This window comes from Labeo rohita, chromosome 19 (assembly GCF_022985175.1).
Source record: "Labeo rohita strain BAU-BD-2019 chromosome 19, IGBB_LRoh.1.0, whole genome shotgun sequence".
In the NCBI taxonomy this organism is placed as follows: domain Eukaryota; kingdom Metazoa; phylum Chordata; class Actinopteri; order Cypriniformes; family Cyprinidae; genus Labeo; species Labeo rohita.
The window spans coordinates 28,491,897-28,507,284 of record NC_066887.1 but is presented as its reverse complement, the minus strand read 5'-3'; the positions used below and the strand labels follow the sequence as shown (position 1 = coordinate 28,507,284).

General features: G+C 33.1%; 1 protein-coding gene across 2 annotated transcripts in view; it reads right to left on the bottom strand.

Moving 5' to 3' along the window:
- The window catches only part of trappc9 (trafficking protein particle complex subunit 9), a 275,482-nt gene that overhangs the window by 212,176 nt on the left and 47,918 nt on the right, over positions 1–15,388 (bottom strand). The gene's annotated exons all lie outside the window — the stretch shown is intronic.

Sequence of the window (15,388 nt, the reverse complement as noted above, 5' to 3'; positions counted from 1 at the left end):
GAGTTCACGGTTCATCAAATACAGGTACACATTCATTCAGATGAACTAAAAAATAAAATTATAATAAATTACAGCAAAGTCGCATTTTATTGTCAACGGCGTTGTAATGGGGGAAACAGTAATTCGTTTTATTACTCGTTACTGAAAAAAAAACCTCTGTTAGTAATGCCGTTTATTTATAAGGCCGTTATTCCCATCACTGCCAATGGATGCTCTGCGGTGAATGTGTGCCGTCAGAATGAGAGTCCAAACAGCTGATAAAAACATTACAATAATCCACACCACTCCAGTCCATCAATTATTGTCTTGCGAAGCAAAAAGCTGCATGTTTGTAAGAAACAAATCCATCACTGAGCCATTTAAACTTTAAACCATCACTTCTGGCTAAAATATGAGTCCATAATCCATAATAACTCTTCCTCCAGTTAATAAGTCCATTCCCTGTTGTCCCCTCACATCAAAATCTACAGACATATTTGTTTAAAACTAGACTGTTTTTGCTTGTAAACAGTGCTTTCTCTGTGTTGATCATATTTCTCTTTTTTTTTTTTTTTTTAACTGGAGAAAGCAATATGTGACCCTGAAACACAAAACCAGTCATAAGTGTCAATTTGAGATTTATGCATCATCTGAAAACTGATGATCACTGATGAAAGCTTTTCATTGATGTACGGTTTGTAAGGATAGGACAATATTTGGCCCGAGATACAACTTTTTAAAAATCTGTAATCTGAGGGTGCAAAAAATGTAAATATTGAGAAAATCGCCTTTAAAGTTGTCCAAATGAAGTTCAACAATTTTTTTGATATATTTACTGTAGGGAATTTACAAAATATCTTCAGAGAACATGATCTTATTATCTTAAATGCTTAATATCCTAATGATTTTTGGCATAAAATAAAAATTGATCATTTTGACCCATACAATGTATTGTTGGCAATTGCTACAAATATACCTGTGCTACTTATGACCGGTTTTGTTTTCTAGGGTCACATATTATGACTAGATGACTCATATTTTAGCTGGACCCAACAGTTTAAAGTTTAAAAACATCTTGAATTTGATGAATTTATTTCGTACAAACATGCAGCTTTTCGCGTCAAAAGACATTAATTGATGGACTGAGTCATGTGGATTACTTGTGAATTATTGTAATGTTTTATCAGCTGTTAATAGCATATATATGATCTTAATCGATTATGCTAATATTGTATGTTCTTTACAGAGCGAGCTCAGACTTCTAGCACTGCAGAAATAATTGTATGATCGTCATGCACACAACCCTTTTGTACATTTTTAGACTCATGCTGTTCTTTTGGTTAGTTCCTGTCAAGCTCACAGATCCGGACGGCAGATTAAAGCTTTACCACAGGAACAGTTTGGATCAGTTCGTACAGAATAACTCAGGAGAGAACACAAGGTCACTAGATGCTACAGAGATAATTACACAGTCCTGTTGTACTTTAAAACGTTTTTGCTGCCATTATTAAACTCTATTCAATCCAGTTTAATGTGCAACCATTAAGTCATTCATTCACAATAACAAGACTGCAAACACCGTCTCCACATCCGAATATGCACACACCCCTACTATACAGTATGCAAAAAGCAGTATGATAAATGAGTAGAATCTCCAAATATATATAGGGGGTTAAAATGTCTTAAAAAAAATGCCAGCATCATAATGTTATTTTTACACAGAGACTGGTAGGTCTGTTAGTAAAATCTGTTGACTTTAGCAATCTTTGTTGCGTTATGTGCCAATGATGACCATTCAAAAATGGGGAAACAGAACCTTTTAAGTTTTTACTCCAAAGTTTGAATATATGTAACTCAAGAGGTATTACAGTTATCTTAATGCCCCTTTAGATATTGAGTCTTAACAAACTTTCCTTTTGGCATCTTCATTTTTATGGCCCTGTATGGTTCAGTCCCGAGATACTGAAATTTCAATATGGCTCCAGGAGTAAATCATTAAATTGTACACATTTTCAGTGGTCAAAAACCAAACGTGGGTCATTTTGCAAACATACGACACTTCTTTTCTTTTAAAGAGGAATGTCTAAAGAACAATGTTGAAACAACTAAAGATGAATCTCATTTCCTTCTGTCAAGACAACTGCATTGAACATACCTGAGTGCCATAAATATTCTTTTTCCAAAGTTTGCATGCCTATGACTCAAGAAGTATTAAAGATATTGCAATATGATTTTAGATTCAAGTTCTTAATAAACTTTTCTTTTGGAATCTTCATTTTCAAGGCCCTACATCATTCAGTCCCAGAGATATGGGGGTCTCAATGAGGCTCCATGTCCAGATAGTTGAATATTACCCAATTTCAGTGTTCTGTGCCCCAGGGATTTTTTTCAAAATTTGCCTGTAAGAAGTATTAAGTATTAAATCTTGATATAAAGAAGTATCATATTTTCACAAACTTACCCACATTTGGTTTTTGACCACTGAAAATGTACACATTTTAATGCTTTACTCCTGGAGCCATATTGAAATTCCAATATCTCTGGGACTGAATCTCATACGGCCTTAATGAAGATGCCAAACGGAAAGTTTGCTAAGATCCAATATCTAAAAGACCAAGTAAGTTATCTCTAATACTTTTTGAATTACAGGCATGCAAACTTTGGAGAAAACGTGAAAAGTGCCGTTTCCCCATTTTTGAATGGTCACCATTGGCACATAATGCAACAAAGATTTCTAAAGTCAACAGATTTTACTAACAGACCTACCAATCTCTGTGTAAAAATAACATTATGATGCTGCCATCTTTCTGAAGTCATTTTTACCCCCCTGTAACTTGACTCTGAATTTCAGGTGAAACTTCCTGTTTTGACCTCCCCCTACAAAATAGTGGATTATACTGAATCAGTAAATATTCATCCATCAAAGTTTTTGAAATTTGGTTATTTTGGCAGAATGACCCTACAGTATTCATGAAAAAGCAGATGAACAAATCCTGGATAGATGTGATGAAACAGCCTATCTGAACACAAACTGTTTAGATGAATAATTATTTCATTGCACAAACAGCTTATTTCATTCTGCAATTCATATTATGGCCTTTGTGGTTAGAAGTGGAAATACAGATGCATAAAAATCTTTTCAAAGCAATTAATAATTAAGGGAAACACATTTTTCTTTTTTTTTGCCCTTTGATGAAGAAACTTTCTTTTTACTGCATCAGGGAATCTTTAAATGCAGCTTGCTTGTTTTCATCTCTGAATGTGCCATTTAAAATTGCGGCGGGGTGTTTTGTTAATAGCAGCCTTGAGGTGAGGAAGAATTGTTTGGCTCATAACCAGCAGTTTTACAGCCTTTGCATACAAAGAGGCTCCTTTTGGACTGAATATCAAATATTCAGATGTGCTGGCTTGCATCACAGCAGAGATCTCTGCAGCATAACCAGAGACTCCATACAAAACCTCTCCAATTATGTTGCTGACAGTCGGAATAGGTCATTAAGATAAAAATATGTATGTACGAATATATACATCACAATAAATTAGTAAATTATTATATATAATATTATAAATAAAGATATAATTGTTTAAAAAATTAAAAATAAAAAGATCAAAAGGATTAATGATACAGATTTATTTTCACAGCCTGCTTGAAAATTGTAAGATTTTTATGTTTTCCAAGCCTGCATTTATTAGAAATCATTTAAAATAACTGTTTTTTATTTGAATACATTTTAGAATATAATTTATTCCTTTGATGCAAAGCTGAATTTTCAGCATCATTACTCCAATATTCAGTGTCAAATGATACATTCAGAAATCATTCCATCTGTCCTTACTGTCACTTTTGATCAAAAAGTGCATATAGTTTTGAAACTCTTTAACAGACTGAACATGGACGAGAGTTTCAAGACTGAATCCCGACTGGTTAATGAAGTCAAAATTTTGATCAAAGCTGAGAGTTTCATATCAGCTATGAGCAAACATTCACTGCATTTGGGAGAAGTCGTCAATCCAATCTTAACTATCCAGCATGGGCGAAAATAGATACAGACTTCCCTTCGGCTCATCTATCTCTCACACACACCTAAAGGATGCTGGCCTCTTCTCTGGGAATAAGAGTAAATATATTCACTGTATGAGAGGCAGCTTGAAGGCAGATGGTTCCTCTATGCACAACAAGTCATACATTTAGAAAATGAGTTTTGGCTGTGTGGATCAGGCTGAGATTGAACAGTGTTTGGGGTTTTCTATCGGGCTGCTGGAGAGTTCGCTCTGATACGGCTGAAGTCTGATTCCCCTCTCTGAGGGGAGTCGACCGCATCCGCATCCGTTCCTGATAAAATAATGAATATTTAATCTAAATCAAAACAGCCAACAGCCATGTGTGTTTTCATCTAATGATCCCCAAATTAAACAGCCATCAATAACAAGTTGTTAAGCAAGAGAGTTTTACACGACACACCTCCAGAGAGCATCAGGAAATCTGAACTTCATGATTTTCTTTACTAATACTGAAAAATATACACCCTGATGTGACACACGGGTGTACTTGAAAAATCAGTTTTAAGACGTATCGTAAGAGCAGACAGTAATCTTGACTAGTCCATTACCAAAAGCTCTGAGAAAGAAAGCTTAAAACACAGTGTTGTTAAATGGGAATAGTTCACCTAAAGTTCTGTCTTTGCAAAAGCTTTGGTTCTTTCGTACGTGGAAGATATCAGAAGTGTTCAAGCTCCAAAAAAGCATCTTCCATGGGACTTGTGAAGTATATCGTCACTTATGAATATACAGAAAAGTATTGTGAAGTATAACCAGTGAACTTACTCAAATTCTAAATATACATTATCAGTCAAAGGTTTTTGAACAGTAAGTTCTTACTCCATTCTTCAGTGTCACTGTAACTTGATACTTATTTTCAGAATTCTTTGATAAAGGAAAATTTAAATGAACAATATTTGTTTGAAATAGTATTTTGCAACATAAATGTCTTTACTGTCACTTCTGATCAATTTAGTGTGGTCTTGCTAAATAACACTGTTAATTTCTATAAAAATATGACTGAACCCAAACTGTTGAACTGTAGTGTACACACTACCAGTCAAAAGTTTTTGAACAGTAATATTTTTAATGTTTTTTTTTAAAGAAGTCTCTTCTGCTCACCAAGCCTGCATTTATTTGATTGTACGTGCAGCAAAAACTGTAACATTTAAAAATATTTTTACTGTTTAAATTAACTGTTTTCTATTTTAATAGATTTTAAAATGTATTCCTGTGATTTCTAAGCTGAATTTGTAGCATCATTACTCCAGTCACATTATCCTTCAGAAATCTTTCTAATACTCTGATTTGCTGCTCAATTTTTTTTTTTATTATTATTATGTTGAAAACAGCAGATTTTTTCCAGGTTTTTTGATGAATATAAAGTTCAGAAGAACAGAATTTATCTAAAATAGAAATCTTTTGTTATAAACATTATAAATGTCTTTATCATCACTTTTGATCAATTTAAAGCACCCTTGCTAAATAAAAGTATTAATTTCTATAATTTCTTATAGGAAAAAATTTACTGCCTCAAACCTTTTGAATAGTATAGTGTATATTGTTACAAAAGCTTTTTTTTTTAGATAAATGCTGATCATTGGATCTTTTTATTCATCAAAGAATCCTGAAAAACGTGCTTAACTGTTTTAAACATTGATAATAACAATAATAATAAAATTGCTTTGAACAGCAAATCAGCATATTAGAATGATTTCTGATGGATCATGTGACACTGAAGACTGGAGTAATGATGCTGAAAATTTAGCTTTGATCACAGCAATAAATTACATTTTTAAAATAGAAAACAGTTATTTTAAATGGTAAAAACATTTCAAAATGTTACTGTTTTTGCTGTACTTTGGATCAAATAAATGCAGGCTTGGTGAGCAGAAGAGACTTCTTTAAAAAAACATTAAAAATCTTAGTGTTCAAAAACTTTTGACTGGTAGTGTATGCACTACAGTTCAACAGTTTGGGTTCAGGAAGAGATTTTTTTTAAATAGAAATTAGTTTTATTTAGCAAGACCACACTGAATTGATCAGAAGTGACAGTAAAGACATTTCTAATCCTGAAAAATACTATTTCAAACAAATAAAGTTTGTCTTGTTGTTGTCAACATTGATATTAACAAGAAATCTTTTACCAAATCAGCTTATTAGAATGATTTCTGAAGGATCGTGTGACAATGAAAACTAGAGTAACGATGCTGAAAATTCAGCTTGCATCACAGAAATAAATTACATTTTAAAATATATTCAAATAGAAAACAGCTATTTTAAATTTTAATAATATTTCACAATATTGGCGTGTGTTGCTATAAATTCTGCTTTAGTTACAGGCAAATAAAAGTCACAATAAGTCTCAAAACTCTTTGGATGTATAAATTGTATTGTTTTATTATACATAAAAGAAGCCTTCTTATGTTTAGTGGTTTTATGAAGCACTACAGTCTGCAGAAATAATGATCTCTCGATTTAAAATCGATGGCATTTCGAGAAGACAATTTACACGCCGACTTTGATCACTAACCTTACAAAACTCCGCACACTCCATAAGATAAAGAAATTGACTTTACGTCAAGAGAGACCTAATCTCCCCTCCCTCGGCTGGTAAGACTTTCCTATGTAGTCAAGAAAGACATCGCTCTCGTTTTATGATTCAAGACGCAAACAGAATCAGGCAGAACTTGGCGGCCTCGAAACCCATTCTCCGCCTGTGCAATTATAGGAAAGCCCATCTCCTGTTATATAACCCCCTTTATTTTACAGCAAGCATCAATCTCGGTTATGGAATCTGACGTGGAAGGCGAAGCGCTACACAGAGCATTAAATATTCTGTTAGTCTGCAGCCGCGGCGCTGGACAGATGAGCAGAGGCGGCTGTTAACTCTGATATCTGATCACAGGCAGAAACGAGAGAGGTAGAGGAGGAGAAGAACGGGCCGAAATGCTAAATGCCCCTTAGCGCTGACAATTCACTCTCGGTATTGTCCAGAGAACCAAAACGCCCTAAAAAATTTACGGAAGCTTTCGCGAGGGTGGCTTTTGTGAGGGTGGCTGTCAAACTTTCTAAAAAGGAACACGCTAGAGAGACAAAGCTTGAGAAGATTCCAAAGGAACTTCCTGAAATTGAATTTGGACCAAGCTGCGAGATTTGTGTTGGGCCTAACCGATGGATTCTCTCCAAAAAGCTGCGGGCTGTCTGAAAGATTGAATCACAGGTGTGTAAACAGGGTTTTGAGTTTAAACGCTGCAAGAAAACAATGTACTGTAGTACAAGCAGGACCACTGGGATATGAGTAGGATTTCTTTTTTGCACAGCCAGGAGTGTAAAACACACTAAACCATCACACAACTACTGCATCTACAGCATTATATAAACAGCAACCAGTATCTTCCAACGCCTAATCACCATTTTAAAGAACAAAAACATTACTAAAGAAACAATCCACTACATTTTACTAATTTAAAAGCATTTTAGAATGAATGAATCTCATGAGCCGATTCTTTATAGTGAATCAAAAACATGCCAGATACCCAAACAAATGATTCTTATAAGCCAATTTATTTTAGTGAATCAAACACATAACCAAAATAATGGTTCCAATGAATCAAAAAAGATTCTTAAACAACAGTTTATTTGAGTGACTAAAAACATTCCTGAAGACTTTTATGAGCCAATTCAATACACTATTTTAAAAACATTTCAAAACTAATTAATCTCATGTGGCGTTTCTTTTCAGTGAATCAAAAATTATAACAGGTACCAGAACAAATGATTCTTAAAAGCAAATTCTTTGCAATGATTCTTATGAGTCATGAATCTTATGCGACAGTTCTTTTCAGTAAACCAAATTATTAGATACCAGAACAAATGATTCTTCTAAGCCAATTCTTTTTTGTGAATCAAACACATAACCAAACTAATGATTCTTTTGAGTAAGTTCATTTAAGCGAATCAAAAACATTCCAGATTCCTGAATAAAATGATTCTTATACACCAGTTCATTAAGTGACTAAAACATTCCTGAAGACACAAATTTTATGAGATAATTCTCTGTACTATTTTTAAAAATATTTCAGAATGAACGAATCTAATGACATGGTTCGTTTTAGTGAATCAAAAATGTTCCAGATTCCTGGAAAAAATGTTCCTTGTACCCCAGATCATTTAAGTGGAAAAAAAAAATTCCTGAAGACAAGATATTATGAGACAATTCTATATCATTTAAAAACATTTCAGAATGAACAAATCTGTGACGGTTCTTTTCAGTGAACCAAATTATTACAGATACCAGAACAAATTAATCTTATAAGCCAATTCCCTTTAGTAAATCACACATAACCAAACTAATGATTCTTATGAGTAAGTTCATTTTAGTGAATCAAAAACATTCCAGATTCCTGAGTAAATGATTCTTATACACCAGCTCAATTACGTTTAAAAAAAGCAATCCTTAAGACATGACTTTTATGAGCCAATTCTCTATGCTAATTTAAAAACATTTCAGAACGAATGAATCTCATGAGACAGTTCTTTTCAGTGAATCAATTATATTCCAAAAAACCAGAACAAATGATTCTTATAAGCAGATTTATTTTAATGAATAAAACACATAACCAAACTAATGATTCTTATTAGTAAGTTCATTTTAGTGAATCAAAAACATGCCAGATACCCAAACAAATGATTCTTATAAGCCAATTTATTTTAGTGAATCAAACACATAACCAACATTATGGTTCCAATGAATCAAAAAAGATTCTTAAACAACAGTTCATTTAAGTGACTAAAAACATTCCTGAAGACTTTTCTGAGCCAATTCAATACACTAATTTAAAAACATTTCAAAACGAATTAATCTCATGTGGCGGTTCTTTTCAGTGAATCAAAAATTATTACAGGTACCAGAAAAAATGATTCTTAAAAGCAAATTCTTTTAGTGAATAAAACACATAACCAAACTAATGATTCTTATGAGTAAGTTCATTTTAGTGAATCAAAAACATCCTGAACAAATTATTCTTATACACCAGTTCATTTAAGTAAAAAAAAAAAAAAAAAAAAAAATTCCTGAAGACATCACTTCTTTGAGATCATTTTCTGTACTAGTTTTAAAAACATTTCAGAATGAACAAATCTCATGAGATGGTTCGTTTTAGTGAATCAAAAATATTCCAGAATTTTCCGAATGAATTAATCTTATGTGACAGTTCTTTTCAGTAAACCAAATTATTAGATACCAGAACAAATGATTCTTCTAAGCCAATTCTTTTTTGTGAATCAAACACATAACTAAACTAATGATTCTTTTGAGTATGTTCATTTAAGTGAATCAAAAACATTCCAGATTCCTGAACAAAATGACTCTTATACACCAGTTCATTTAAGTGACTAAAAACATTCCTGAAGACATGACTTTTATGAGATAATTCTCTGTACTAATTTTAGAAACATTTCAGAATGAACAAATCTCATGAGATGGTTCGTTTTAGTGAATCAAAAATATTCCAGATTCTTGAACAAATGTTTCTTATACACCAGATCATTTAAGTGGGGAAAAAAAAACATTCCTGGGGACAAGACTTTTATGAGCCAATTCTATATAATTTACAAACATTTCAGAATGAACTAATCTTATGTGACGGTTCTTTTCAGTGAATCAAATTATTACAGATATCAGAACAAATGAATCTCATAAGCCAAATCCCTTTAGTGAATCACACATAACTAAACTAATGATTCTTATGAGCAAGTTCATTTTAGTGACTCAAAAACATTCCAGATTCCTGAGTAAATGATTCTTATACACCAGTTCATTTACGTAAAAAGAAAAACATTCCTGAAGACATGACTTTTATGAGCCAATTCTCTATGCTAATTTAAAAACATTTCAGAATTAATGAATCTCATGAGGCGGTTCTTTTCAGTGAATTAAAAACTGTTACAGATACCAGAACAAATGACTCTTAAAATCAAACACATAACCAAACTAATGATTCTTATAAGTAAGTTAATTTTTTGGAATCAAAAACATTCCAGATTCCTGAACAAATGATTCTTATACAACCAGTTCATTTAAGTGACTAAAAAAATCCTGAAGACAAGACTTTTATGAGCCAATTCTCTATACTAATTTAAAACCATTTCAGAAAAAAAGAATCTCATGAGACGGTTCTTTTTAGTGAATCAAAGACATAACCAAACTAATGATTCTTATGAATCAAAAACATTCCAGATACCCCCCTTCCCCCAAAACATTATTCTAATACACCAGTTTAAGTGAATAAAAAAAAAACATTCCTGACAACAAGACTTTTATAGGCCATTTCTCTATACTAATTTAAATACATTTCAGAATAAATGAATCGACACCATTCTTTTTAATGAATCAAAAACATTTCAGATGCCAAAACAAATGATTCTTAAAAGCCATTTCTTTTTCTCTGATTCTTATGAGTAAGTTCTTCTAGTGAATCAAAAACATTCCAGATTCCTGAACAAATGATTCTCATACACCAGTTCATTTTAGTGACTAAAAAAATTATTCAATTCTCTATTCTAAATTAAAAACATTTCAGAATGAATGAATCTCATTAGACATTTTTTAAGTAAGTCAAAAATTATTATAAATACCAGAACAAATGATTCTTACAACCCAAATCTTTTTAGTGAATCAAACACATAACCAAACAAATGATTCTTAAACATGAATAAAAAACATTCTAGATTCCTGAACAAATGATTCCTATAAATGGGTTCTTTTTTTTTGTTATGAATGAGTGGTTGGAATAAATGATTCTCATGAGCAGATTCATTTCAATGAATCAAAGACATTTGTCACTCCCAAACAAAAGATTCTTATACTGTAAACTGGTTCTTTTGAGTGAATTAAAAATGCTATAGATTAAATTACGTTTCTTTGTACGGAATCATTATTACAAAACAAATTATTCTGATAAGCCAGGTTTTACTGAATCAAAAAATGTCCAAAATGGAATTACATCCCCATTGACTACTATTATATGGAAAATTATTTTTGAAAATATCTTATTTTGTGTTCCACAGAAGGCCAGTTATTGGATTACACCTATGCCACCCCTAAAAAAAACAATGAAAAATCATTAAAAAGTTTCTGCACTTTCTGCAAGAACTGCTTAATTCTCTCACAATTTGGCAAAGGGATTGCATTTTTTCCCAATATTTCTTCCTGAATCATTACTGGAACCAGAATTAATTATTTATTTGCGCTATCCCTCATCCCTATTCAAGTTGCACACAAGAAATAATTCCTCAAAATAATTAGGCAAATGTTTCAAATACATTTCCTACTTCAATCTCATCAGTCAAATACCATTACGCACATATACTTTGAGTTAGTTAATGCACGACTAAATGTACCTCACAAAACCCCTGCTTCGATGTGTGTGTAGGCTGCTCACTTTGATAAAGGTCTTCTCTCCAGAGACATCTGGTGTGTGTGAGTCAGACTGCTTTTTGGCAAGAACAAGAGAGCAACAGAACAGCAAAGAAAACACCATCTATAGATGATTCGTCGCAAACACGCACTAACTAGCTTACATATCAACACCACAGAGTTAGAAACAGACACACAAACCAAAATCAATGCAAACATGTTCTTTTCGCTTCTCAAATCAAACCTGGGTGCTCATTACATGCAGCCTGGCCAAATTTAGAGCTATGCAGGGCAGCGGCACGTCATCGCCACATAAAATATTCAAACCAATGGAGCCTTGACGGCAAAACAACAAACAAGTGACATTTTTCATCGGCCAAAAGATTTTTCTGTCAGGGAAAGTGTGTGACTCAGAGACGTTAGCCTTGGGTGCCTGGCTTACCCCGAGACAGGCGTGACACATCCCCTCCTGCCTGTGGCATTCTGGGAAGTTATTAAGCAGGCTTGTACCAATCAAACAAGAAGGAGGATCGCATAATGCGGCTCATTTACAAGCCGCGTTTGACACCGCAAAGTGCGTGGGAGCCGTTAAGCAAGAAGCAAATGAATAATTGAAATTGCTAGAGGAAAACGGGACTTCGAGGATTTGAGACACAGCCGCTGGTGCTGGAAGAATACGAGAGCTGTGATGTCCTGTCACGACTGTGAGGTGAAGGACTTTTGTGATTACTAGATGGGGGTGCAAACAGAGAGCAAATAAATGGTTACTGGACATAGATGTCAGGTGTGGCATCCATCTTTTGGACCTAGAAAGGCTATAAATAGACTTTTAGTAGAGCAACAGGTCCAGTCTGTGGCATTTATTACCAAGAAAAAAAAAACACTTAAATGCATAACACATTTTCATGAACATCCACACCAATGCAAGTTTCAAACTGGCATCTTGTCAGTCTTTCTGAACGATTCATTAAAGAATCAGCTCATATGCATCAGTGAGTTCATTAGGTAAAGATTTATCAGACTGATTCAAACTGGCATCTTGTGAATCTTTCTGAACGATTCATAAACGAAACAGCTCATTAGAGTCAGTGAGTTCTTTAGGTAAAGATTCACCAGACTGATACAAACTGGCATCCTGTGAGTCTTTTTGAATGATCCATTAAAGAATCAGTTCATAAAAGTCAGTGAGTTCATTAAGTAAAGATTCATCAGATTAATTCAAACTGGCATCTTGTGAGTCTTTCTGAATGATTCATTAAAGAAACGGCTCATAAGAGTCAGTAAGTTAAATAGATAAAGATTCATCAGACTGACACAAACTGGCATCCTGTGAGTCTTTCTGAATAATCCATTAAAGAATCAGTTCATGAAAGTCAGTGAGTTCATTAAGTAAAGATTCATCAGACTGATTCAAACTGGCATCTTGTGAATCTTTCTGAACGATTCATAAAAGAAACAGCTCATTAGAGTCAGTGAGTTCTTTAGGTAAAGACTCATCAGACTGATACAAACTGGCATCTTGTGAGTCTTTCTGAAAGATTCAATAAAGAAACAGCTCATAAGAATCAGTGAGTTCAATAGGTAAAGAGTCATCAGACTGATTCAAACTGGCATCTTGTGAGTTTTTCTGAATGATTCATTAAAGCATTAGCTCATAAGAGTCACTCACATTTGCAAAGCATCATTAATGAAAGCAGAAAAGGATCTGGTGTCATGTTGAAGATTTTTTACCTGCCAGGCAAAAATCATGTTAAAATTATACTGAAAAAAATGGTGTTAAAACAATTTTCACTCAGCAATTGCTAGTAAATTTCATAAACAATTACAAATAAATGGCAAGTAACACACTGAATTAGACATTAAAGTTTGTAGAAAAACTGAAGTTTTTTCTTGTACTCCAACAATCCGTTTTATTTATCATTTTGAAAAATCGTCTTTTACTCTGTACTAATAAGCATAATCATTAAAAAAAACAGTGCTGCTTGACTTGCAAAAGCCACTAAAAAGGCAAATACTCCAACATTTTTTAAAAGAAAATAAAGCAGGATCTGATTGGTTTAACTGAAGGCAAAGCCAAACAAGTCCAAGTGGCATTTCAGTGAAGCTGTACCTGAAATTATGTGGAAGTATGGAAGTACGTGGCTCTAATTTGACCCTGACTGGAAATGATTCAATTATGTAAACGACCAGAATGATTCTGTTTTGAATGTGAATTTTATTCTTTTGCTCCCTCCATCCCTCTTGGGAAAACAATCTCTTGACGTCTAGGTGCTTGTGTAATCAACCGGAAATTGAGACAACTCAAACCTCGCTTCAACAGCAGAAAGACGAAGTCTTCAGGAAAGTGCCCACCTGTGTCGATTCTCCCCGCCCACCTGTGACTAATCACGACCTGTGACGGAAGCAGTTGACTAACTGCTCCGACGTAATTGAGAGTGAAATCGGGACCATTGAGAGTATCCAAGTGGTCATGGGATAGCACAGGGGGAAAAAAATAGAAAAACGAGCACTCGCAGCAGACGTTGGTGGGTTTTGGCAGAATGAAATAAGACAGGCTGGAAACAGCCATCTGACTCTTATACAACATGATTTGTTTGAAAAGTCGGGGCAACCTCATACTGAACAGCCATCTGTCTTCATAAAATTCCTGCCAGTTCCTCAGGGCCCCTAGGATCCAAAAATACACCCAAAAAATCCACACATCCGACACAAAACAATAGAACTCAAAAAAAGTTACGCTCAGAGTGAGAGATTAGATACAGTCCATGAATTCAATATGAATCTGGAGGAGCCTGAACTATAAATAGACATTTCACTGACATGAAGACTGAGTGAATGATTATTAGAGTGATTTATCTTTGACATCACTTCGACATCAAAGCTGATGAAATTTTAAAAAGTAAATAAATAAAAACCATGTTTTTTTTTTGTTTTGTTTTTTTTTAATGTACCATTGCAGTACCAAAATATATTATATTAGATTAGATTATTTGACATCAAAACTGATGCAATTATATATATATATATATATATATATATATATATATATATATATATATATGTTTTCTGGATATGTACCATGGTAATACCTAAATATATTATATTATATTATATTATATTATATTATATCATATCATATCATATCATATCATATCATATTATATCATATTATATTATATTATATTGTACTAAAGCTGATGAAATTAAATAAATAAATCAAAAACTAAAAACATCTTCTGGATACATTTTCTGGATATGTACCATGGTAATATCAAAATATATTACATTACATTACATTACATTATATTATATTATATTATATTAAATTATGCAGTGTATTATCATTATTTAACAACCTGTACTAACAGGTGTAAGGTGTATAAAATAATATGGTAATAACATTTTTGATTTACCATGATAAATATTAATATACCGAAGTACTACAGTGTTACCAAACTTGCTGTACCATGGTATTTTGATATATACAGTTATCAAATTAATTTGTTGAAGTACCTTTAAGTACCACACTTACAAACAAGCCTACAATGAAAATACCAAAAACTACAATGAAACTACTAGAAGTTGTTTGGAGTACCATGCAATTATCATATGAAACTGTGATATGTGTCAAAGAATTGATGTATTATCATGAAATACTGTCACAGTACCATGGTACTGCATATAAAACCCATGGTGTATGAATATAATCAAATCAGCATAATATAAGTACCACAGTATTACCACACGTTGGACATGCAGCATTTATAATGATTGCAGAATTATGCAGTTCATAACTACAATCTGGTGTAGATTAACAACCGTTTGGATGTAAAATTAGATTTTGCAACACTTAAGTTTGTAATAATTCTCAGTGGCTCATTTTTAATAACCATTTCATAATATATTACTGTTGAGAAGGGAAATAATGTGGCTAACAGAAACACTTTTAGT